This window comes from Electrona antarctica, assembly GCF_951216825.1.
Source record: "Electrona antarctica genome assembly, chromosome: 15".
Classification (NCBI taxonomy): domain Eukaryota; kingdom Metazoa; phylum Chordata; class Actinopteri; order Myctophiformes; family Myctophidae; genus Electrona; species Electrona antarctica.
This window is the reverse complement of record NC_136796.1, coordinates 5,213,107-5,238,827: the sequence shown is the minus strand read 5'-3', so window position 1 is coordinate 5,238,827 and position 25,721 is coordinate 5,213,107. Positions and strand designations below refer to the sequence as shown.

General features: G+C 41.0%; 1 long non-coding RNA gene across 1 annotated transcript in view; it reads right to left on the bottom strand.

Annotated features, from left to right (window-relative positions):
• Positions 1-940: 940 nt before the first annotated feature.
• The window catches only part of LOC306938541, a 41,491-nt gene continuing 16,710 nt past the window's right edge, over positions 941-25,721 (bottom strand). Inside the window, exons 2-4 of the long non-coding RNA XR_013791742.1 lie at positions 16,195-16,316; positions 13,742-13,797; positions 941-996 (exon numbers count right to left, since the gene is read on the bottom strand). This is a non-coding gene — a long non-coding RNA (uncharacterized lncRNA). The remainder of the gene's footprint in view (positions 997-13,741; positions 13,798-16,194; positions 16,317-25,721) is intronic.

The window sequence follows — 25,721 nt, the reverse complement described above, 5'->3', positions numbered from 1 at the left end:
GCCTCCAGGGCCTCACAATTCTTTTTCCCTTTTTTTGTAAAAAAAAAATAGTTGTAGTAGGCCTAGTAGTAGTAGTAGTAGTAATAATATTGCATTGCATCGCAGCCTTCCAAGCCTTGTCAATTATTCGGCCTCATCCTGTACGTCCACTTACCACTAGTTGGTAGCAGCTAATATTCACTGTCATGACACGTTGACCTGTGTTGTTTGTTTGTAATTGTTCCCACTTCCCAGTGTGTGAACTCACTGCACTAGCAGCGCTGAGAGTTTCGATTGCATCATTATGCTGAATCCCAGTTATACCTTACAGTAATTTCAAGACAAAGTAAAAATTGTTTAATCAAGCTGCTTTTGTATATTTTTGTACTTGGTACTTTGTACTATGCTGTTCATGCTTAATACACACTGACACATACAAATATATATATTACAATTATGACGTCATGAACGGGGCCTCCCGATCCTTACCTCCCTGATTGCAGTGCATGTGCTTGCTAGCCTGCACTCGTGTGCACACAATATAGACATAGAATTCAGTGATATGAATGGTTCATTAATACATTTGACCAACAGGTTGAAATACTGTACTGCACACAAATAGTATGGAGCTGACATTCATGAACTATAGGGAGTCTGTCTGTCTGTCTGTCTGTCTGTCTGTCTGTCTGTCGTATGAACAGCTGTAATACCAATGGGTGACCTAAAGTGGCACTGTTGATCAGCCTAAAAGGGCGTATTGCTTGATCCCGTCTTATCGCTGCTTGCAGCTATATTATTGTAATTTAATTTAGCTGCCATTACAAATTACAGTACATTTCTACCTACTGCATAAACATGTTGTTACTCTGTCTTCTTTGTTTGTGTGTCAACTTCCTGCAGGTGGATACTGCAGTAGAAGGATTTCGAGGGTGGCTGAAAAATCTTTTTGATGCGATTGATGCAAAACCAACACATACACTCGACACATTTTGATTGACTCTGCCTTGTCTTCTTGATCTTTGAAAAAGAAAAAAAGTAAAGAAAATAAATAAATAAATAAAGTGTTTTGAAAATGATGTTTTGCCAAACGTTTTATATAGATTCATAGATTGCCAGATATGTGTATCACTGTATCAATTTACCTTACAGTATATTCAAACTGGGTGTACTTTAGTCTATGTCCTACCGATGGGGGCTCCTCACCGGTAGGTGAAGTGACGACACAGAAAAGTCTGTGGGGAGGAATCTATAGGTGGTATGCACGTGACATCATCATCATACCCGTTACCCGGACCTTATGCGGTAGGCTAACGCCTACTGAGTGGCAAACAACTACCTTCTGGCCTTGACAGCCCATATAGTACATCCAAACAGAATAGTCTGTTTAATCTGATTGCATTAAATGACATTAAGCAACATTAAAACTCCCTTTGCCACTCGGTTTGTCACTCACTTCATGCATGCGTATACAACCTATTGGAATAAATTTGGGAGAAAGGTGGTAAAAAACACAAAAAAAAAAGAAAAAAAGTATGAACATTGCATATAAACAAATTAAACATGGAAATTATTATGTCAAATAATTATGATTATCTCAAATAAATAATGACAGTCCGAGTCTAAGTGTAAAAAGTTGAATCTGACAGCACACAACAGGACAAGGCCCTGCTTTTATGTAATGTCATGGCACCATGGTAGCTTTACTCCAGTAGGATGAATAAGGTGCCTGTGTACGAGGCTATTCACAAGGAGGAATTATTCTGACAATACACATAATGGAATCGTGAAATATGACAAAATAAATAAATAAATAAGTCTACAAACAAATGCACAATACATAATCTGTACAGCACTTTGCTCAGTAAGAGGTGTTTTTAAATAATACATAAATAAATGGACTTCCTCCCATTCTGTAGGGAAGTGGTATAGGTTTTCGGGTTCTTTGCCGAGTTCTTTTTATGTCACTTTGTAATGCTATACTGACGTTTGCACACAACACTCTTGAAAACAAAGCATTGCACATTGTGGGTTTGCCGGGCCAACAGGTTGGCCTGGGCCGTGGCTCAGCGGTCCAGGCACCTTGGCTGGTAACCCAGTCTGGCAGTGTGCTGCGGGTTCGACTCCCGATCCCGACGGCCTTTACTGCATGTCTTCCCCCCATCTCTCTCCCCATTTCCTGTCAGCCTACTGTCTGTCCCTCCATAAAAAATATAAAATAAAGGCGAAAGCCGCAAAAAAAAACTTGATCAATCAATCAAATCACCTTTAAATCAATTGGCAGATGGCGAAAAGATTAGTTTTGTGCTTCTTGTTTATTTAGGGGAATGTCATGTGGGAATGTCACCTCCACAGCCTTTGTGATATTTCTGGGCAGTTAGCCTCGCAGCGGCCAGACGTGAATCTGCCGGCGGCAGTGGCTCAGGGGTAGAGTGACCGGATGGGAAGCGCAAAGTTTCCAGTTGGAACCCGGGCTCCCCCAGAATTATAGTGTCCAAGTGTCCTTGAGCAAGACACTGAACCCCTAATTGCTCCCAATGTGCAGGTTGGTGTACCTTGCATGATTTCCTCCGGCAATGTGAATGTGTGTTTGAATGGGTGAATGAAATGCCCGATCTATGTAAAGCGCCTTGGATAAAGGCGCTATATAAATGCACCATTTACCATTTAGGAAAATAAATTAAAATGACTTTGGTGGTGTGATAGGAGTCTGGCCAAGAAGCCAGTCTAGTAGGCAGGCCAGAAACCTTCAGATTACCAGACAGCCTCTAACTTCACTCAGCCACAGCTGCTATAAGCAATAATACAGTTGGGTGCCACCGATATTGTCCCTTATCATTTGACCCATTTAGGCCTGACCTCAAAATTTAAAAAAAATCCTCCAGTTTTCTGAAATAAATATTTTCACGATTTTTCAAAAATAGCAGACCTACAAGCTCATAGCGCGCCACTCGGTGGCACGCTATGAGCTTGTAGATCAGCTATTTTTCAATAGCTAAATTATAACATAATGTTTAAAACACCAAAAGGGGTTCCCGCCCAAAATGGGTTAACTGTCCTTTTGCGCAGATCACGCAAACCTCAGCAAAAAGAAAAGGACAATATCGATGGCCTCCAACTGTGTGTCAAAATTTGAATGAACTTTTTATTTTTTATGTTTTTGGTATTCAGACAGCCAGCAATGGGTAGAACGCTAGAACGAAAATGTAGTCTCTGTGACACATCTAGGGGCCGCAATCTGCATTCAAAGATTTTCCTAGAAGCTTTGTCATTGGTCGATTTGCCTGTCTGCTTCCTGATTGGTTAGTCACTGCGACCGGGTTTTTTTCCGACCAATGACAAAGCTTCTAGGAACATCTTTGAATGCAGATTGCGGCCCCTAGATGTGTCACAGAGACTAAAATATTTGTGGGAGCGTTCTACTCATTGCTGGCTGTCTGAATACCTACAAAATAAAAAGGTCATTCATATTTTGACATATTATTGCTTATAGCAGCTTTAACACAGATTCTATAAATTAGAATGGAAATTATTATTGTTTGGGTAGACAGTAGACTGCATTTGGGGCTGATGAGCCCTGTGACCCATGAGCATTTAATAACCTCCCCTTGCTTGACCATCACTAGCCTGGATGTCATGTTATTATGATATAAAATAACATAACATGACAGAACTGTTACAGAACACCAGTGGTGGAAAGCTACTCAAATGTTAAAAGTATCAATACTGCAATATACGTAGAAATACTCTGCTACAAGTAAAAGCCCAGAATTCAAAATGTACTTGAGTAAAAGTATTTGAACCAAAATGTACTAAAAGTACGAAAAGTAAAAGAACTCATTATACAGGAGGTCCCATTTAAAGTTTTCAAATCTATAAAAAATATTTTGAAAATAGCAGATCTGACGCATCGTGAGCTTGTAGATCGGCTATTTTAAAATGCCCAATATGTATACTGTAGGGCCGAATGTTAATGTATGTTTTGTAATAATAATACAAATCTACAAAGTAACCATAGCAACTAAAGTTTTCAAATAATATTGTAGTGTAGTAAAAGTACAATAATTGCCTAGAAGTTGAGTAGGAGTACTTTCAACCACTGCATAACATAAAATGAATGACCAGAGAGAAGCAGTAGGCAAAGATTACCCCTCCCCCCCATCAAATACAAGCGTACATTTCTCTACTTCACTTGTAGTAATGTTTTTCTCTAGCTCAGGGGTTCTCAACGTTTTTGGCCGGGGACCCCCGGAAATGCTTTGGCAATATCTCGGGACCCCCGCCCCGCCCCCTCCCGACCCCCAATATAAATTAATTTAGCTAATGAAAAATAGCAGATCTACAAGCTCATAGCGCGCCACCGAGTGGCGCGCTACGAGCTTGTAGGTCTGCTATTTTTGAAAAACCGTAAAAAAAAGAAAAAAAATGAAACATTTTTTTTTTTAAATAATTTGGGGACCCCCTAAAATAATTTGGCGACCCCCCCCGAGGGGTCGCGACCCACGGGTTGAGAACCCCTGCTCTAGCTAGTAAAAAAAATAGGTGTTGTGCCATGTTCACAAACCGCTACTCTTGCTGGCTGCTTGGTGAATGTGGGGGGAGAGAAAGGGGCCATAGAAGGGGCCATAGAAGGGGCCATAGAAGGGGCCATAGAAGGGGCCATAGAAGGGGCCATAGAAGTGAGACACATAATAGTGACAGACTATGTGATAGGCTCCCAAAACAAGGCGATCGAAATACAAACGTACAAATGAGCTGTGCCAAACAAAATACACTTGCAAGAGCACTGCAGCACCTAACACTAAAAGCTCTTGGCTGGCAAGGTGACGTGGGTAAATAATATTACATAGTAGCACATACGCTGAATATCTGCTCCCATAGGAAACTTTTATTGAAGAGTAACAAACAACGTTTCGGGTCAGGTATCCTTTCTCATTGTACGTATTTTTTGTTCAGCACCTGTAGAATCTTTTGAGATGTGCATGCGTTTGAACCTTCCTCTGGGAATTCAGGCACGACTAGTCTAGTCTAAACTTCTAAAACTTTAAACATTTCAAGGGTACTTTTGATCAGAGTTACAGATCAGTGAGCAAATAATCCATTTGGAGCCACTTCAAGGAACCCTGAGGGTCACTAGTGTCGAACTTTGAGAACCACTGCTGTGACGATGAATCACCTTATCTGCTCTGCTCCCCAGTACCGTTCCCCAGTACAGCAGGTATTTATGGGGTAAAAACACAGTAACAAAACACACTACTGTAAATAAATAACAAAATTAGTTTTGCTTTTCTTTATACACTGTCTAATCAAAATTAGACTTGTCATTAACGTGTGTGTGTGTGTGTGTGTGTGTGTGTGTGTGTGTGTGTGTGCGCTCTCTCTCTCTGGTGGGTAAATGGTGCATTTATATAGCACTTTAGAGAGATTGTGCATTACATTCACTCATTTACACACCGATGACAGAGGAAGGCACATCGGGAGCAATTAGGAGTTCAGTGTCTTGCTCAAGGACACTTCGAAACTAACTCTGTGGGAGCCCGGGTTCGAACTGGCAACCTTTCGGTTCCCATCCAGCCACTCTACCCCTGAGCCACCGCCACCCCTTGAGGTGTAGGGTGCCGGGTGTAGTGATGCGTCTAGTGCAGCATGCTAGAGAGACGTTGCATGTTGGGATGCATGTGACCCGACACTCCCTTAGTTCCTACTGCTGGCCAAGGTTTATTAAATCAGGTTAGGAAGCGAAGACCGTACGGTGGACTCCATGTTGCTCCCTGGAAGGAAAGAAACACGTGCAATTGAGACCAGGAAGTTGTACATGCACAAATCATAGATATGGCACAAATGGCCCAGCAGATGGCGTGAGGCCACTGAAAGGAGAAATGCTTGTATATGTCATGTCCGACCAACATTACTGTCTGTGTGATGATCCATGCTGGGACTTACTTATCTGGCTATTTAGAGGGGGGGCTAATGAATCTTGGTTTACATAGAAGTCAGTTAATTGGGCTTGTTTTGAGTGGGGGGCTTAGGGGAGCCGTCCATGGTTGTCCTAGGTTTCCCCCTTGCCTATATAGGCTCCATCTCTTCATGGCGAAGATAGTGCGGCTGGGAACTGTTCCATCCAGTGGCACTTAAAAGTTAAACATATCCCTGCACAGGTCTCTACTTCTGACCCGACCAGGACAGCAATGGATTCTTTGGATAATTAAAGTCTAGCGGCGATAGTATATCTGATGATGGGGGCAGGTTAGAATGAACTGGGAGCCTCTCCCTGCACGTCAGCGATACAGGGCTCTATCAGCTGGGATTTGAGTGGCAGCTGATTTCGGCAGACCCCAAAATGACTGATCAGCCCCATTTAGGAGCCACACTGCTCACCCCAAAATTGGGGGAAGGCCTAGAAAAGGTGGCCTAAACATTGCCCACTGCTATTAAAACCCATTCTGTCAGTGTGCATATTTTAGAAGAACCAAATGAAATGTTGCTCTGTGTCCCCCTATAAAACATAAATAGAACATAAATCAACAAGGCCCAACAAATGTCAAGTCCTCTCTCTCCCTGCCCATGGCCCCCGGGGCCCCAGAATTCTGAGGTGTCGTCTTCAACACATCTTTATACCCGGAGATGCTCTCCCTAAATAGTGATATAATAGATATAATATGAACAGCCTAGATACTATAAGTCAGTCCTCAAACTTTTCAAGCAGTGACCCCCCAAATCATTATTTGAATGGGGTCCACGACCCCGACAACTTCGGATGTAGGAGTTGAGGCATTACACATAGTTTGACTTGAATGCACCGATAAAGGAAGCGATAGGTAAAGGTAATTATTAACTAAGCCGACAGTATTCACAGTAAATGGAAAGTTAAAGCAGATGAAGGATTATAAAAGGATCACACAGATGAAATCTGAAAGAAGAAAGCAACCATGTCTCCAGCAAAGGTTAGTGAACGGATACTCTGAGGACGAAACGTCCACTCTCTGTGTCACTTTTTTTCACCATGTCACCAAGTGTGAGCCTTTTTGTTGTTTACACAGATGCTTTATATTTTTTGTGTAGTATTGATATTTTCTTAATACAGGACATTTTGTAAAAATGTATTTAAATTTGGGCTAACACTGTATTCAAACTGACACCCATTTGATGATTTTAAAAGTATCGTTCTACTCCTTTCTCTGCCTCTGTTTTTCCAACCCCAGAAGCGAGAGCTACAAAAGGGAGACATGATTGAGTTTGTCAGAGGAAAGTACAATCACTGGGCCGTTTACATTGGGGATGGTGAAGTAGTCCATGTCATCAACACCTGTAAGTCTGTCTATGTCCATCAATCAATCACATTTTCTTCTCACAACTGGAGTTGATCCGATTGATTGTCCAGTGATTGGGATCAGTCGATTCTGATAATAATTCAATTCACCAATCCGATCAATAACATATCCCTTGAGCTCTGATGCTGCGCCCTGCTGCTACACTAGGGTAGATCTATTTTAGGCAAATGACTTCATGATATGTATTCTCTCAGTCTCTTAAAGCATGCACATACTGACATATAAATTAGTTTTATGCATTCTATGGAAAAAGGGGGTCAACCTCAAACAAATTGCAACAGAAACTGTTTCAACTGTTCTTTGTTTCATAAATATTTTAGCAACAACATAAATATCCTAAGAAATCCCAGTGGTGGAACATAATGTGATGGTACCATTAAACAACCTATTAAGGCAAATTCTGAAAATGTTATTAATTTAAGTAGCATGTGACGTGCCAATTGGGTTTTCATGATTCTGTATCCATTGCAAGCATTTGGTTTGCATGAAAAACAATCCTTGGGATAAAAACGGCCATAGCCACTTGCCCAAATGTGATAATAACATTATTGGCCATATTGCCGTTTTTAGCCCAATTAAGGATTGAGTTTCTGTTACAAATTGTTTGAGGTTAAACCCTATAATGTCTAGACTAATACTGTAGGAGTAAGGGTGACCATGGTCTCAAGTCATTCAGGCACATATCTCTACATGTCTCCCTCAACTCAAATTCTGGTAAATACCAAACAACAATGAATAGAAAATAACATTAATTTGATTTAATTTATTTGTCATTTGTTTTTCTGCAGGAACATACATGAATATATTTTAAGTACTGTCTTTTTGAGATTCTAACTCCCTTTTCCTGTTGAATTTCTTGAACTCCAACTTGTCAGTAAATGACTACATGGATGGACTCATCATAGGTCACCAGGTCATTCAGTGCACTTCCCCTTTCTTGAGATTCTAACTCCCTTTTTCTGTTGAATTTCTTGAACTCCAACTTGTCAGTAAATGACTACATGGATGGACTCTTCATAGGTCACCAGGTCATTCAGTTCACGGTTTCTCAACTAGTGTTTCTGATTGTGCAACCAATTAAGGGCCTGCAGTCTACCAACATTACATAACTGTGTCAGATACTGTAGAGATTTACTAGACGGTCTCAAAGATTCTGTCAGATAATGTCCAAAGAGCAAGGACAACTGCCGCCACGGATACCTGAGCATTCTATTCCTGGACAAAACAAATGTAAGGATAATGCCATTGAAAAGTGGGGTGTAACGCATTATAAATCGCATTATAAATTTGACCGAAAGAATAAGGTCGCGAATACAAGCGGCCGAAATGAGTTTTCTTCGACGGGTGGCTGGCATCTCCCTTAGAGATAGGGTGATAAGTTCAGTCACACGAGAGAGACTCGGAGTAGAACCGCTGCTCCTTCGCCAGCTGAGGTGGTTCGGGCATCTGGTTAGGATGCCTCTCGGGCGCCTCCCTAGGGAGGTCCTCGACGCACGTCCCACTGGGAGGAGACCCCGGGGCAGACCAAGGCGCAGTTGGAGTAAATACATCGACTCACTGGCCTTGGAACGTCTCGGAATCCCCCAGGAGGAAGTCACTAATGTTGCTCTGGAGAGGGAAGTCTGGAGCACTCTGGTGGAGCTGTTGCCCCCGCGACCCGACTACGGATAAGCGGTTGAAGATGGATGGATGGAAAAGATTATTTTTTAAATATAAAAGAAAGTAACCGTAACCCCAAACAAAACACAATTATTTTTAAGAATGTCAAAAATGTAATGTTCAGAAAAATGTCCACAAAAGTGACCACAGCCTTGTAGATTGGCTATTTTCACTATTTTTTAGAGGGCTTCATTATACAGCCTGTCTGTGTGTGTACATTCGGGTCCCGGGGAGACACCAGATGTCTGGAGCTGAAACGTGTGTGAACCAACTGGCTCTGGATGAAAACGCATCATCTGTCAGCAGCTCATGTTTTAACCCATTTTGGGCCCCCCTTTAGGAACCTCTTTTGGTGCATTATGTTATGCTTTAGCTATTGAAAAATAGCAGATCTACAAGCTCATAGCGCGCCACCGAGTGGCGTGCTACGAGCTTGTAGGTCTGCTATTTTTGAAAAATCGAAAAACGACTGACATAGAAACACAGCTTTTTCAGAAAACTGGAGGATGTAGAAGACATTTTTAGAATCTGATCTCAGGTCAAAATGGGTTAAAACCATGTTTCACAGCATGCAGGAGATGATGGCCTCACCTGAAATGACGGGCAGAAACCTCGTATGTCCATATTTTAACTTTGTGTGTTTTTATTGGGGTTTTTTTGTGTGCAAATGAACACACTATAATTGATCCTTCTTCGGAACCACACGAACGTATCAAAAGTAGCAGATCCGCAAATCAAGCTCGAAGCGCAGCGCTTGTAGATCTGCTACTCTTGCAATTTCTGAATTTGAACCTTAGAACCTTGATATATTTGCACAGTGTGGGTAGGATAATTATTTTTTGTACTATGAACTGTGTGTGTGTATGTATGTATAACGCTGTCTCTTGGTGCCCAAGACAAATTTCTCCTCGGAGACAATAAGGCTGTCAGTAAATGACATGGATGGACTCATCATAGGTCACCAGGTCATTCAGTTCACGGTTTCTCAACTAGTGGAAAGAACATTTAAAACAAATCAACAAATCCTACATTACTAAATGCATGGTCAGGTTATAATAGTTGTCATTTACTGACAAGTTGGAGTTCAAGAAATTCAACAGAAAAAGGGAGTAAGGCTATTGAATTGAATTAATGTCTAGTATTTGAGCTTCCTCCTTTTTGGCTGTGGGTGAAAGCAGGTCACTCACACTCACACACTCTCACACACTCACACACACACACACACACACACGCACACACGCACACGCACACGCACACGCACACGCACACGCACACGCACACGCACACACACACACACACAAGGTGGGGTAAAGTGGGAGTGGCACACACAGCAGGACTGGTATATAAGTTGAGAACTTTCACAGTAATGTGCATTGATCCTAAAATCTGAGAAGACACCACAACTATTTCTTCACCCGGCCACTTCGAGGACTTTTGAAAGGAGCTGCAATAAAGGTTAGTTTGAGTAAATTTCCTACATTTTCAACTCTCAACATATATTTAACTGCTTGTGCATCTAAACTTTGCAGAAGTAGTACGCTTTTAACAATTAAGTATCACATGTCACACTATGTCATACATGTTGGTGGTTTGCCAATGGATAGAACCATGTGAATAATTTCGCAAATGAATCGTCTGAAGTATTATTCTAAAGTCATTGTTTTCTAAAATGGTGGCTGTGGGTAAAATTAACCAAATGTCCGGGGGGTAAATTGAGCCAATTTTCTAAATGTGAATCACTATTCATATTTTTATTAAGTCTGTGCGACTCAAATTATACTGAATGAACTTTCATTTGGATGTGTATACTCATTGAAAGGGATAGTTCAGATTTTTTTAACTTAGGCTGTATGAAATACTTGCCATTAATATAGTGGTTGCAACTGTATTAATTGATTGCCCGAGTCCCGTGGTGGGAGTTCTGTTCTGGTTTTGGTGAAATATTAAGTAGTTCCGGTCATTCTGTGGGGGGGCACAGGGGGCCACGCATTAAAAGTAAATTAATCCACAAAACTATCGTCATTTGTATTGTTGACCTATTTCTAAAATATTAGCGCAACTTTCGTTCATTTTTGACCCCTCTATCACACAGAACTATGTTTTCTGTGTCCATATCACTACGCCCATAAAATAGTTCCATGTGATAGGGGGGTCAAAGTTGAACGAAAGTTGCGCTAATATTTTAGAAATAGGTCAACAATACAAATGACGTTAGTTTTGTGAATTAATTTACTTTTACTGCGGTGCACCAAGGTTATAATAGTTAACTAAAACTATATTACATATACACACATACACCCCCCCCCCCCCACACACGCACACACACACCTAGTGAAAACCTACACCTTCATCCCTGTAGCTCATTAAAATCATGTCTTTGAGCTTAAGTTTAAACATTTTCATGTTTGCACATATTTTTAACTCCACCGTAAAACCATTCCATAACCTCACGCCAGAATTTGAAATGCAAAAACCTTTTCTGGTTGTACGCCTAAATTGAACTTTAAAGTTGTGATTTGATTTTCCCCTTAAATTATAATCCCCCTCCTGGTCTCTAAACAGTTTTTTAATGTTACCTAAGCAGTAACATATTTTTAGCTTTGTACATTATTTGTGCTGTTTGATAGTCCACAATGTCAATAAATTTGAGAAGTTTTGACTCTAAAAAAAACTTGTTAGTATGCTCCTGATAACCCACATTGTGTATTATTCGTATTGCTCTTTTTTGAAGGGTTATTACTGGATTTAAAGATGTCTTGTAGTTATTTCCCCAAACCTCTACACAGTACTGCAAATAGGGCAGGACTAAGGAGCAATATAATGTGTGGAGTGATTTCTGGTCCAATACCTTCCTATCTTTATTGATAACTGCAATACTTCTTGAAATCTTGTTCTGTACATGTTTTATATGTGCTTTCCAGTTCATTTTTTCGTTGATGGTTAACCCCAGAAATTTTATTTCCTTAACTCTTTCAATTTCAATCCCATCAATTTTTACCTTTACTTGTGTGTTTGTCATGTTATTGCCAAATAACATTGTTTTTGTCTTTTTCACGTTTAATGATAACCTGTTTCTGTCAAACCATAATTTTAATTTATTAATTTCTGTATTTATATCCTCCTGTAATTTAATTACAGGAAGGGTATGGGTATTTGTGACATGGGGTGCCGGAGCTAAAGGAAACTATTACTAAAGTACGGCTTTCCCGGTGGATTGTGGAGGCCATCCAACTGGCTTATGCCAGTACAGGGTTGCAGCCTCCTGAAGGCCTGAGGACCCAGGATGCTGCCATACCCTGCGTAGAGCAAAACAACTATATATATATATATATATATATATATATATATATATATATATATATATATATATACGGACATACGAACAACGTTCACTGGGGTTCACTGCGTTGTTGTGGAGCATTTGCTATAACAAATTAGATAGACTAGACCCCATTAGTGGCATTGCTGTAACTTGGTATCTGCAATGTGATGCTGTTGCTGCATTGTGAACTATGGGTAGCATTATAGTATAATGCTACCCACCCCAAATCACCACCAAATCACCACCAGCCCCCACTGGAGGGAACACAGGGTCTGTTTTGGATTGAGGGAACATAGGGCTGAGGGAACATAGGGCTGAGGGAACTTGGGTACGGTCCCTCAAATAAACTAAAACTAAACTATAACTAAACTAAAACTATTAAAGCATTTCACCAAAATAAAAACTAAATAAAAACTAGCAAACCCGCTCTGAAAACTAACTAAAACTAACTGAATTAGAAGAAAAAAAAGTCAAAACTAACTAAAATTAACTACAATGAAAAAAACAAAACTATTATAACCTTGCGGTGCACTGCATGAACTATGGTCGTATATTTCCGTTGTGAACTTGTGAATCTGGCCCTAGGTGTTCTCGTGAGGTGTTTGAGTGTATTTTATGACCATAAACAAACATTTGGCATTTAATTATTACTCACTGTTTAGATTTTAAACGCTGGAAGGTTGAGGAAGAAATGCCACCCTTTCACATTGGAAATGCAAGCCTAATAAAACTTAGGCACCTTTAGGCTATTGTACTGTGACAGGCTGACAGCCAGCCATACTATTGTAGGCCCAGAGCCATAGAGTAAGAGAGTTACGACATTGAGGGGGCAGAAAAAAGCCTGTTCACGTGGTTCATGTACTCGCACAAGCCCATAGACTCCAATGCATCCGTAAACTTCCAGTTGTCCCTATTTGTCTTACTCTATGGCTCTGTGTAGGCCTAAGTATGCAGTCAGATTGGAATCAACACAACACAATTATGTTTTATTGTGGGCTCACTCCAGCGAGCCCACACTATACACTTTATGCTTCTTCTTCTTCTAAATTCCAACACTTTTTCACATCCTACTACTTCCACATACTTTATGCATGTTCAACTTTATGCATGCTTGTATTTTTCACTTTACACATTTTTATACTTTATAAACTTAAAAAAAAGAATTAAATTCTTTAAATTCTTTTTTAAATCTTTTTTCTTCAGCTTAATTTTCCACTGTACCTCATATACATCGTGGGTTTTCAGCAAGCCCACGCAGTTTCTGCAGGAACTGCTTTTCTAGTTATAGATAGGGCTACATTTGTCTTCTTAACTAAAGAGAGGTATCGTCATACATTACATGTGAAAGGACCGCGACTGCATGGCTGAATGCAGGGAATGCTGTACATTTTTGTGATGACAAAGACGACTACGTTTATAATGTAATGTATTATGTAATTCAGACACAACTCACCTCTGTTATATACATTGGCAAGGCAGCAGAGCTGGGTTGCAGGACTGATGCAGGGACTGTGAATGGATATTAGAACAGGAGGAAAAAAAACAATGCATTATGCTTTAAGTAGCATGTAACGTGTCAAAATATACGGTAGGGTTTTTCCGTGATACTGCATCCATTCTAAGCATTTGTTTTGCATGTGTGGTCTCGCAATAGTCCATATCTATACAATACAATATTCATAATAATTAGGCTATGCCAATAACAATGTTCAACTACATTTCGGTCACTATGTGCTTATTCAATGGTTAGTGGGAGAGAAGACATGCATGTCTGGTCAGAATAGCTGGCCTGAAGCTCAACACCTATTCCACCCTGCATTATTTTGACTATGTTTCTAACTGCTTAAAAGTGGATCCAATGTAAGCATTTCACTAGTCTTAACTGTGGAGGTTTGGAGTGACTCATAGGAATAGACTATGTGACAACCAGGTATAGTCTGGTGACCACCGGAGAGACGGGTGACAGCCAGAATGTAGTTCATCTCTCTGCCTGCCTTTTTTCATCTGATGCCATGGTTTTTCACTACTCTGCCTGGTAGTTTTTGACAACATTATTTCATCTCTGGTCTGGTTTCGTTAGTAGGCTATAGCTTAGAATGGTATTTATGCCATTTCTAATTTACGACACATGAAAAACACTCCTTGGGCTACATTTGGCCATCGCCACTTGCTTGTTAACTATAGCTGTGAGTCTGCTAAATCCTGAATCCATTTGTCCCGTCACTCAAAACGACAGGCAGACAAATTCTCAGTTCCTGATTGGTTAGTAATCAGAGAAGTAGTGGAGGGGAACCGCCTCAACTCAGTTTGAATTTAAGCTGTAAAAACTGTTCATTCAGTGTGATTACTACCCCTCGTCATTAATTGGACTCAGACGTGGGCCATCTTCTCCATTTTGTAACATGTGACTTTTTCCATGTCGATTCTGTAAATGGTGTGTTTGTTGGAAATAAAGTGTCCGACTTATTTTCTATCATATGACAAAGTCTGTCCCTGTTTTCATTGAGCAATTCTTACTCCATTTGAACAGAAAACCACATCAGAACCACACAGAGCAACCATGGGTCATGGGTCTTCTAAAGCAAAGGTTAGTGAACCGACGGTCTGAGGACGAAACGTCCACTCTCTGTGTCACTTTGTTGTACTTTTTTCTGTATCAAACTGGAAACCGATCTGATGCTCTCAAAGGTATCGTTCTACTTCTCTACTTTCTCTGCTTCTGATTTTCCAACCCCAGCCAAAGAAGGGAGACATGATTGAGTTCTTCAGAGTTCTTCCCGTTCCCTTCCAACACTGGGCTGTTTACATTGGGGATGGTGAAGTAGTGCATGTCACCAACGACGACCGTGAGTCTGTTATGTACATCAATCAATCAATCAATCAATCAATCAATCACATTTTCTTGTCACAACTGGAGTTGCTCCGATTGATTGGGATCAGTCGATTTTTGTAATTCCTAGATATAATGATCAGGGAATTCCGACAATAATTAAATTCAACAAATCCGATCAATAACATATCCCTTGAGCTCTCAGCTGCTACACTCTCCTTTGGTAGATCTATTTTGATGGTAGGCAAATTACTTTGTGACAGGCAGGCAGCATGAAGCAGATGTCTCTCAAAGCATGCACATACTGACATACTGTATAGGCATTCTATGGAAAAAGGGGGTCAACCTCAAACAAATTGTAACAGACTCTTTCAAAAAAAAAAGTTTCATAAATAATAATATGTTCGTAACAACATATAAAAAATCCTAAGACATCCCAGTGGTGGAACATATTGAAAAATGATAAAAATAGGTGATGGTACCAACATATTAAGGCAAAACTCTTATTTTATTTTATATGAATTTAAGTAGCATGTGACATGTCAAACTAGGGGGTTTTCATGATTCTGAATCCATTGCAAGCATATATTTTTTTCACGAAAAACAATCCTTGGGCTAAAAACAGCCATAGCCACTTGCCCAAATGTGATGATACATTGATAACCATCACATTTGCTATGGCCGTTTTTAGCCCAAGGGCACATCCTTATAACCTGACTCCGCCAGATGGGGCAGCAGAGAGTACACTGGGTTCCCCCCTCCTGCTCCCATCTGGGAACTCTCAGGCAGATTTGATGCCCGGCCACAAAACGGCCTGGCCAATCAGTGGCAGCTAGAGGCGGGATCAAGGCAGCACTGTGTATGCCTTGATCCCGCCTCTGCCTGAGAGTTCCCAGATGGGAGCAGGAGGGGGGAACCCAGTGTACTCTCTGCTGCCCCATCTGGCGGAGTCAGGTTAACATCCTTACATGTCTCCCTCAATTCAAATTCTGGTAAATACCAAACAACAATGCATATAAAATAACATTTTATTTCATTTTTATTTCATTGTAATTTGTTTTTCTGCAGGAACATACCATGAATATATTGAAAATATTGTCTCTTTTTAACATTGTAACCACTCATCTGTTTCTCTGTACGGGGATGTCGTCTGTCGGCACCAAAGCTGAGGTAAAGAGAGAGAGACTGGAGAGCGTGGCTGGGGATGACAAGTGGCAAATCAACAATTACCTGGACACGGACAGTAAATTTAAGTTGCGACCAGCAAATGATATTGTCAAAGATGCCCTTGCACGGGTGGGCGAGGAGGTTTCTTACAACCTTGCAACAAATAATTGTGAACACTTTGCCACTGAGCTGCGCTACGGCAAGCGACATTCTCAGCAGGTAGATAGCATTTCATTGTCTTACATAAAATGTCAGTGAACTTTGCATTAGACCTACATTACAGTCAGTGGCGGCCTTATATATGTTTCAATCGTTTCAATTGAAACGGGCATCGAGCCTCCAGGGCCTCCCAATTCTTTTTCCCTTTTTTTGTAAAAAAAAAATAGTTGTAGTAGGCCTAGTAGTAGTAGTAGTAGTAATAATATTGCATTGCATCGCAGCCTTCCAAGCCTTGTCAATTATTCGGCCTCATCCTGTACGTCCACTTACCACTAGTTGGTAGCAGCTAATATTCACTGTCATGACACGTTGACCTGTGTTGTTTGTTTGTAATTGTTCCCACTTCCCAGTGTGTGAACTCACTGCACTAGCAGCGCTGAGAGTTTCGATTGCATCATTATGCTGAATCCCAGTTATACCTTACAGTAATTTCAAGACAAAGTAAAAATTGTTTAATCAAGCTGCTTTTGTATATTTTTGTACTTGGTACTTTGTACTATGCTGTTCATGCTTAATACACACTGACACATACAAATATATATATTACAATTATGACGTCATGAACGGGGCCTCCCGATCCTTACCTCCCTGATTGCAGTGCATGTGCTTGCTAGCCTGCACTCGTGTGCACACAATATAGACATAGAATTCAGTGATATGAATGGTTCATTAATACATTTGACCAACAGGTTGAAATACTGTACTGCACACAAATAGTATGGAGCTGACATTCATGAACTATAGGGAGTCTGTCTGTCTGTCTGTCTGTCTGTCTGTCGTATGAACAGCTGTAATACCAATGGGTGACCTAAAGTGGCACTGTTGATCAGCCTAAAAGGGCGTATTGCTTGATCCCGTCTTATCGCTGCTTGCAGCTATATTATTGTCATTTAATTTAGCTGCCATTACAAATTACAGTACATTTCTACCTACTGCATAAACATGTTGTTACTCTGTCTTCTTTGTTTGTGTGTCAACTTCCTGCAGGTGGATACTGCAGTAGAAGGATTTCGAGGGTGGCTGAAAAATCTTTTTGATGCGATTGATGCAAAACCAACACATACACTCGACACATTTTGATTGACTCTGCCTTGTCTTCTTGATCTTTGAAAAAGAAAAAAAGTAAAGAAAATAAATAAATAAATAAAGTGTTTTGAAAATGATGTTTTGCCAAACGTTTTATATAGATTCATAGATTGCCAGATATGTGTATCACTGTATCAATTTACCTTACAGTATATTCAAACTGGGTGTACTTTAGTCTATGTCCTACCGATGGGGGCTCCTCACCGGTAGGTGAAGTGACGACACAGAAAAGTCTGTGGGGAGGAATCTATAGGTGGTATGCACGTGACATAATCATCATACCCGTTACCCGGACCTTATGCGGTAGGCTAACGCCTACTGAGTGGCAAACAACTACCTTCTGGCCTTGACAGCCCATATAGTACATCCAAACAGAATAGTCTGTTTAATCTGATTGCATTAAATGACATTAAGCAACATTAAAACTCCCTTTGCCACTCGGTATACTTCATGCATGCGTATACAACCTATTGGAATAAATTTGGGAGAAAGGTGGTAAAAAACACAAAAAAAAAAGAAAAAAAGTATGAACATTGCATATAAACAAATTAAACATGGAAATTATTATGTCAAATAATTATGATTATCTCAAATAAATAATGACAGTCCGAGTCTAAGTGTAAAAAGTTGAATCTGACAGCACACAACAGGACAAGGCCCTGCTTTTATGTAATGTCATGGCACCATGGTAGCTTTACTCCAGTAGGATGAATAAGGTGCCTGTGTACGAGGCTATTCACAAGGAGGAATTATTCTGACAATACACATAATGGAATCGTGAAATATGACAAAATAAATAAATAAATATGTCTACAAACAAATGCACAATACATAATCTGTACAGCACTTTGCTCAGTAAGAGGTGTTTTTAAATAATACATAAATAAATGGACTTCCTCTCATTCTGTAGGGAAGTGGTATAGGTTTTCGGGTTCTTTGCCGAGTTCTTTTTATGTCACTTTGTAATGCTATACTGACGTTTGCACACAACACTCTTGAAAACAAAGCATTGCACATTGTGGGTTTGCCGGGCCAACAGGTTGGCCTGGGCCGTGGCTCAGCGGTCCAGGCACCTTGGCTGGTAACCCAGTCTGGCAGTGTGCTGCGGGTTCGACTCCCGATCCCGACGGCCTTTACTGCATGTCTTCCCCCCATCTCTCTCCCCATTTCCTGTCAGCCTACTGTCTGTCCCTCCATAAAAAATATAAAATAAAGGCGAAAGCCGCAAAAAGAAACTTGATGTCAATCAATCAAATCACCTTTAAATCAATTGGCAGATGGCGAAAAGATTAGTTTTGTGCTTCTTGTTTATTTAGGGGAATGTCATGTGGGAATGTCACCTCCACAGCCTTTGTGATATTTCTGGGCAGTTAGCCTCGCAGCGGCCAGACGTGAATCTGCCGGCGGCAGTGGCTCAGGGGTAGAGTGACCGGATGGGAAGCGCAAGGTTTCCAGTTGGAACCCGGGCTCCCCCAGAATTATAGTGTCCAAGTGTCCTTGAGCAAGACACTGAACCCCTAATTGCTCCCAATGTGCAGGTTGGTGTACCTTGCATGATTTCCTCCGGCAATGTGAATGTGTGTTTGAATGGGTGAATGAAATGCCCGATCTATGTAAAGCGCCTTGGATAAAGGCGCTATATAAATGCAATACCATTTAGGAAAATAAATTAAAATGCCTTTGGTGGTGTGATAGGAGTCTGGCCAAGAAGCCAGTCTAGTAGGCAGGCCAGAAACCTTCAGATTACCAGACAGCCTCTAACTTCACTCAGCCACAGCTGCTATAAGCAATAATACAGTTGGGTGCCACCGATATTGTCCCTTATCATTTGACCCATTTAGGCCTGACCTCAAAATTTTAAAAAATCCTCCAGTTTTCTGAAATAAATATTTTCACGATTTTTCAAAAATAGCAGACCTACAAGCTCGTAGCGCTATGAGCTTGTAGATCTGCTATTTTTCAATAGCTAAATTATAACATGTTTAAAACACCAAAAGGGGTTCCCGCCCAAAATGGGTTAACTGTCCTTTTGCGCAGATCACGCAAACCTCAGCAAAAAGAAAAGGACAATATCGATGGCCTCCAACTGTATGTCAAAATTTGAATGAACTTTTTATTTTTTATGTTTTTGGTATTCAGACAGCCAGCAATGGGTAGAACGCTAGAACGAAAATTTAGTCTCTGTGGCACATCTAGGGGCCGCAATCTGCATTCAAAGATTTTCCTAGAAGCTTTGTCATTGGTCGATTTGCCTGTCTGCTTCCTGATTGGTTAGTCACTGCGACCGGGTTTTTTCCCGACCAATGACAAAGCTTCTAGGAACATCTTTGAATGCAGATTGCGGCCCCTAGATGTGTCACAGAGACTAAAATATTTGTGGGAGCGTTCTACTCATTGCTGGCTGTCTGAATACCTACAAAATAAAAAGGTCATTAATATTTTTGACATATTATTGCTTATAGCAGCTTTAACACAGATTCTATAAATTAGAATGGAAATTATTATTGTTTGGGTAGACAGTAGACTGCATTTGGGGCTGATGAGCCCTGTGACCCATGAGCATTTAATAACCTCTCCTTGCTTGACCATCACTAGGCTGGATGTCATGTTATTATGATATAAAATAACATAACATGACATAACTGTTACAGAACACCAATGATGGAAAAAGCTACTCAAATGTTAAAAGTATCAATACTGCAATATACGTAGAAATACTACAAGTAAAAGCCCAGAATTCAAAATGTACTTGAGTAAAAGTACTTGAACCAAAATGTACTAAAAGTACGAAAAGTAAAATAACTCATTATACAGGAGGTCCCATTTAAAGTTTTCAAATCTATAAAAAATATTTTGAAAATAGCAGATCTGACGCATCGTGAGCTTGTAGATCGGCTATTTTAAAATCATAGATATGGCACAAATGGCCCAGCAGATGGCGTGAGGCCACTGAAAGGAGAAATGCTTGTATATGTCACGTCCAACCAACATTACTGTCTGTGTGATGATCCATGCTGGGACTTACTTATCTGGCTATTTAGAGGGGGGGCTAATGAATCTTGGTTTACATAGAAGTCAGTTAATTGGGCTTGTTTTGAGTGGGGGGCTTAGGGGAGCCGTCCCTGGTTGTCCTAGGTTTCCCCCTTGCCAATATAGGCTCCATCTCTTCATGGCGAAGATAGTGCGGCTGGGAACTGTTCCATCCAGTGGCACTTAAAAGTTAAACATATCACTGCACAGGTCTCTACTTCTGACCCGACCAGGACAGCAATGGATTCTTTGGATAATTAAAGTCTAGCGGCGATAGTATATCTGATGATGGGGGCAGGTTAGAATGAACTGGCAGCCTCTCCCTGCACGTCAGCGATACAGGGCTCTATCAGCTGGGATTTGAGTGGCAGCTGATTTCGGCAGACCCCAAAATGACTGATCAGCCCCATTTAGGAGCCACACTGCTCACCCCAAAATTGGGGGAAGGCCTAGAAAAGGTGGCCTAAACATTGCCCCCCCCCCCCCACACACACACACGCGCACACACACCTAGTGAAAACCTACACCTTCTTCATCCCTGTAGCTCATTAAAATCATGTCTTTGAGCTTAAGTTTAAACATTTTCATGTTTGCACATATTTTTAACTCCACCGTAAAACCATTCCATAACCTCACGCCAGAATTTGAAATGCAAAAACCTTTTCTGGTTGTACGCCTAAATTGAACTTTAAAGTTGTGATTTGATTTTCCCCTTAAATTATAATCCCCCTCCTGGTCTCTAAACAGTTTTTGAATGTTACCTAAGCAGTAACATATTGTTAGCTTTGTACATTATTTGTGCTGTTTGATAGTCCACAATGTCAATAAATTTGAGAAGTTTTGACTCTAAAAAAAGCTTGTTAGTATGCTCCTGATAACCCACATTGTGTATTATTCGTATTGCTCTTTTTTGAAGGGTTATTACTGGATTTAAAGATGTCTTGTAGTTATTTCCCCAAACCTCTACACAGTACTGCAAATAGGGCAGGACTAAGGAGCAATATAATGTGTGGAGTGATTTCTGGTCCAATACCTTCCTAGCTTTATTGATAACTGCAATACTTCTTGATATCTTGTTCTGTACATGTTTTATATGTGCTTTCCAGTTCATTTTTTTGTTGATGGTTACCCCCAGACATTTTATTTCCTTAACTCTTTCAATTTCAATCCCATCAATTTTTACCTTTACTTGTGTGTTTGTCATGTTATTGCCAAATACAATTATTTTTGTCTTTTTCACGTTTAATGATAACCTGTTTCTGTCAAACCATAATTTTAATTTATTAATTTCTGTATTTATATCCTCCTGTAATTGAATTACAGGAAGGGTATGGGTATTTGTGACATGGGGTGCCGGAGCTAAAGGAAACTATTACTAAAGTACGGCTTTCCCGGTGGATTGTGGAGGCCATCCAACTGGCTTATGCCAGTACAGGGTTGCAGCCTCCTGAAGGCCTGAGGACCCAGGATGCTGCCATACCCTGCGTAGAGCAAAACAACTATATATATATATATATATATATATATATACGGACATACGAACAACGTTCACTGGGGTTCACTGTGTTGTTGTGGAGCATTTGCTATAACAAATTAGATAGACTAGACCCCATTAGTGGCATTGCTGTAACTTGGTATCTGCAATGTGATGCTGTTGCTGCAGGGTGAACTATGGGTAGCATTATAGTATAATGCTACCCACCCCAAATCACCACCAAATCACCACCAGCCCCTACTGGAGGGAACACAGGGTCTGTTTTGGATTGAGGGAACATAGGGCTGAGGGAACATAGGGCTGAGGGAACTTGGGTACGGTCCCACAAATAAACTAAAACTAAACTATAACTAAACTAAAACTATTAAAGCATTTCACCAAAATAAAAACTAAATAAAAACTAGCAAACCCGCTCTGAAAACTAACTAAAACTAACTGAATTAGAAGAAAAAAAAGTCAAAACGAACTAAAATTAACTACAATGAAAAAACCAAAACTATTATAACCTTGCGGTGCACTGCATGAACTATGGTCGTATATTTCCGTTGTGAACTTGTGAATCTGGCCCTAGGTGTTCTCGTGAGGTGTTTGAGTGTATTTTATGACCATAAACAAACATTTGGCATTTAATTATTACTCACTGTTTAGATTTTAAACGCTGGAAGGTTGAGGAAGAAATGCCACCCTTTCACATTGGAAATGCAAGCCTAATAAAACTTAGGCACCTTTAGGCTATTGTACTGTGACAGGCTGACAGCCATACTATTGTAGGCCCAGAGCCATAGAGTAAGAGAGTTACGACATTGAGGGGGCAGAAAAAAGCCTGTTCACATGGTTCATGTACTCGCACGAGCCCATAGACTCCAATGCATCCGTAAACTTGTCCAGTTGTCCCTATTTGTTGTCGTATAACTCTGTCTTACTCTATGGCTCTGTGTAGGCCTAAGTATGCAGTCAGATTGGAATCAACACAACACAATTATGTTTTATTGTGGGCTCACTCCAGCGAGCCCACACTAGTTATCTACACTTTATGCTTCTTCTTCTAAATTCCGACACTTTTTCACATCCTACTACTTCCACATACTTTATGCATGTTCAACTTAATGCAGTTATTTATGCTTGTATTTTTCACTTTACACATTTTTATACTTTATAAACTTTAAAAAAAGAAATCTTTAAATTCTTAAATTATTTTTTAAATCTTTTTTCTTCAGCTTAATTTTCTACTGTACCTCATATACATCGTGGGTTTTCAGCAAGCCCACGCAGTTTCTGCAGGAACTGCTTTTCTAGTTATAGATAGGGCTACATTTGTCTTCTTAACTAAAGAGAGGTATCGTCATACATTACATGTGAAAGGACATCTGTCAGAATAGCTGGCCTGAAGCTCAACACCTATTCCACCCTGCATTATTTTGACTATGTTTCTAACTGCTTAAAAGTGGATCCAATGTAAGCATTTCACTAGTCTTAACTGTGGAGGTTTGGAGTGACTCATAGGAATAGACTATGTGACAACCAGGTATAGTCTGGTGACCACCGGAGAGACGGGTGACAGCCGGAATGTAGACGGCACCCCGGGAGCAGTATGGGTTAGCGCCCCTGCTTGCACCCACCGTGAGGAGGAAGCCCAAAAACATTCGATGAGGCCTTTAGGAGGGCCGCAAGTGGAGTCTGCAGTACTACCGTTGCCCAGCGGTGGAGTCTGCAGAACCACTGCGGCTCAAGAATCCACCACTCCGGAATGAAGTGTCTGGTGCTGGGAGTCTGGTGCAACGCACAGGTCCTCGCGGTACTCCTGGTGAGAGCAGGAGTGGACCTGGTGAGACGTAGGAGGGGCCCGGACAGGAGGCAACCCACAAAGCCTCCACTTACCAGAATAGTACCTCTCAGTCCCGGCATAGTAGTTCCGGAGTGGTTCCAACGGATTGTGCGGCCCTGTCTTTCCCTAGTGGTCTGATCGAGGGTAGCCACTGGGACGTAAGTCGGGACTTGATCACCCCGGCTGGGTCACCCGAGTGAGGGGTATGATGTTCGCGAGACCCGAAACCCCGATGACCTTGGGATACATCACTGAGGATACGTCCCAGTTGCATCCAGGCGATGTTATTTTCGAACTGGCCGCGTCCTGCGGTCAGTGGTATGGGGTACTGAGCTCCATGCTGAAGCTCTCTCTGTTTTTGTTTCAATAAATACAACCCCGATTGAGACAGTTCATCTCTCTGCCTGCCTTTCTTCATCTGATGCCATGGTTTTTCACTACTCTGCCTGGTAGTTTTTGACAACATTATTTCATCTCTGGTCTGGTTTCGTTAGTAGGCTATAGCTTAGAATGGTATTTATGCCATTTCTAATTTACGACACATGAAAAACACTCCTTGGGCTAAATTTGGCCATCGCCACTTGCTTGTCAACTCAGTTTGTATTTAAGCTGTAAAAACTGTTCATTCAGTGTGATTACTACCCCTAGTCATTAATTGGACTCAGACGTGGGCCATCTTCTCCATTTTGTAACATGTGACTTTTTCCATGTCGATTCTGTAAATGGTGTGTTTGTTGGAAATAAAGTGTCCGACTTATTTTCTATCATATTATGACAAAGTCTGTCCCTGTTTTCATTGAGCAATTCTTACTCCATTTGAACAGAAAACCACATCAGAACCACACAGAGCAACCATGTCTTCTGCACAGGTTAGTGAACCGACGGTCTGAGGACGAAACGTCCACTCTCTGTGTCACTTATTTGTCTCCACCAGGCCGAAGGCATGGGGAGAGAGTATGTTTTGCACTCCGTCCGTGTGTGTGTGTGTCCTTCCTTCCGTCCGTCCGTCCGTCCGTCCTTCCGTCCGTCCGTTACCAGCTAATCTCCGGCACCGTTAACCCGGTCGATGCCAAACTTTGCACACACACTCCCTGGATGCCAACGATGAACCTCTGCCCCGCATTTTCCAGAACGGCCTGTTATAGCGCCACCATGAGGCAGCTTTTCACATTGTTTACCTAAAACTGCACCGATCTGCGTGAAACGTTGCATGCACACTCCCTAGAGGCCAAGGACAAACCTTTGACCTGCATTTTCCACATCTGCCTTTTATAGCGCCACCAGGAGGCCGAATTTTGTAAAACACATTTTTGGATATTACTCCTCCAGATTCTGTCCAAAAATCTCAAAAGTCGTTACACAGTATCTCTATGGTCATGTGCTCAAGTCGGATCTGTCCGTTATTTCATATTCCATCCTAATTGGCTATAATTGGCTTTCACAGTTTGCAAGATTGCCCCGTTTTGAACAAAAGCCTCAAATCATGAACGCAGCATGCAATTTACGTCAAATCTTTCACACATTTTCTTACTAGGCTGAGGAATATATCCCACCCTTTTCACATTGGCCTGTTATAGCGCCACCAACAGGTTGATTTTTGCAAAACACATTTTTGGAACAAAATGCCTCAAATCATCCAATTGCCATCAAAGGCAAACATATTACTTATTTATATTACTCCTAAACATTTTGCCAAACATCTCACACAGTCCTATCCTCCTGGTGGAGACCTGTGCCCAGAAGGGCACTTTTTCTAGTTTGTACTTTTTTCTGTATCAAAC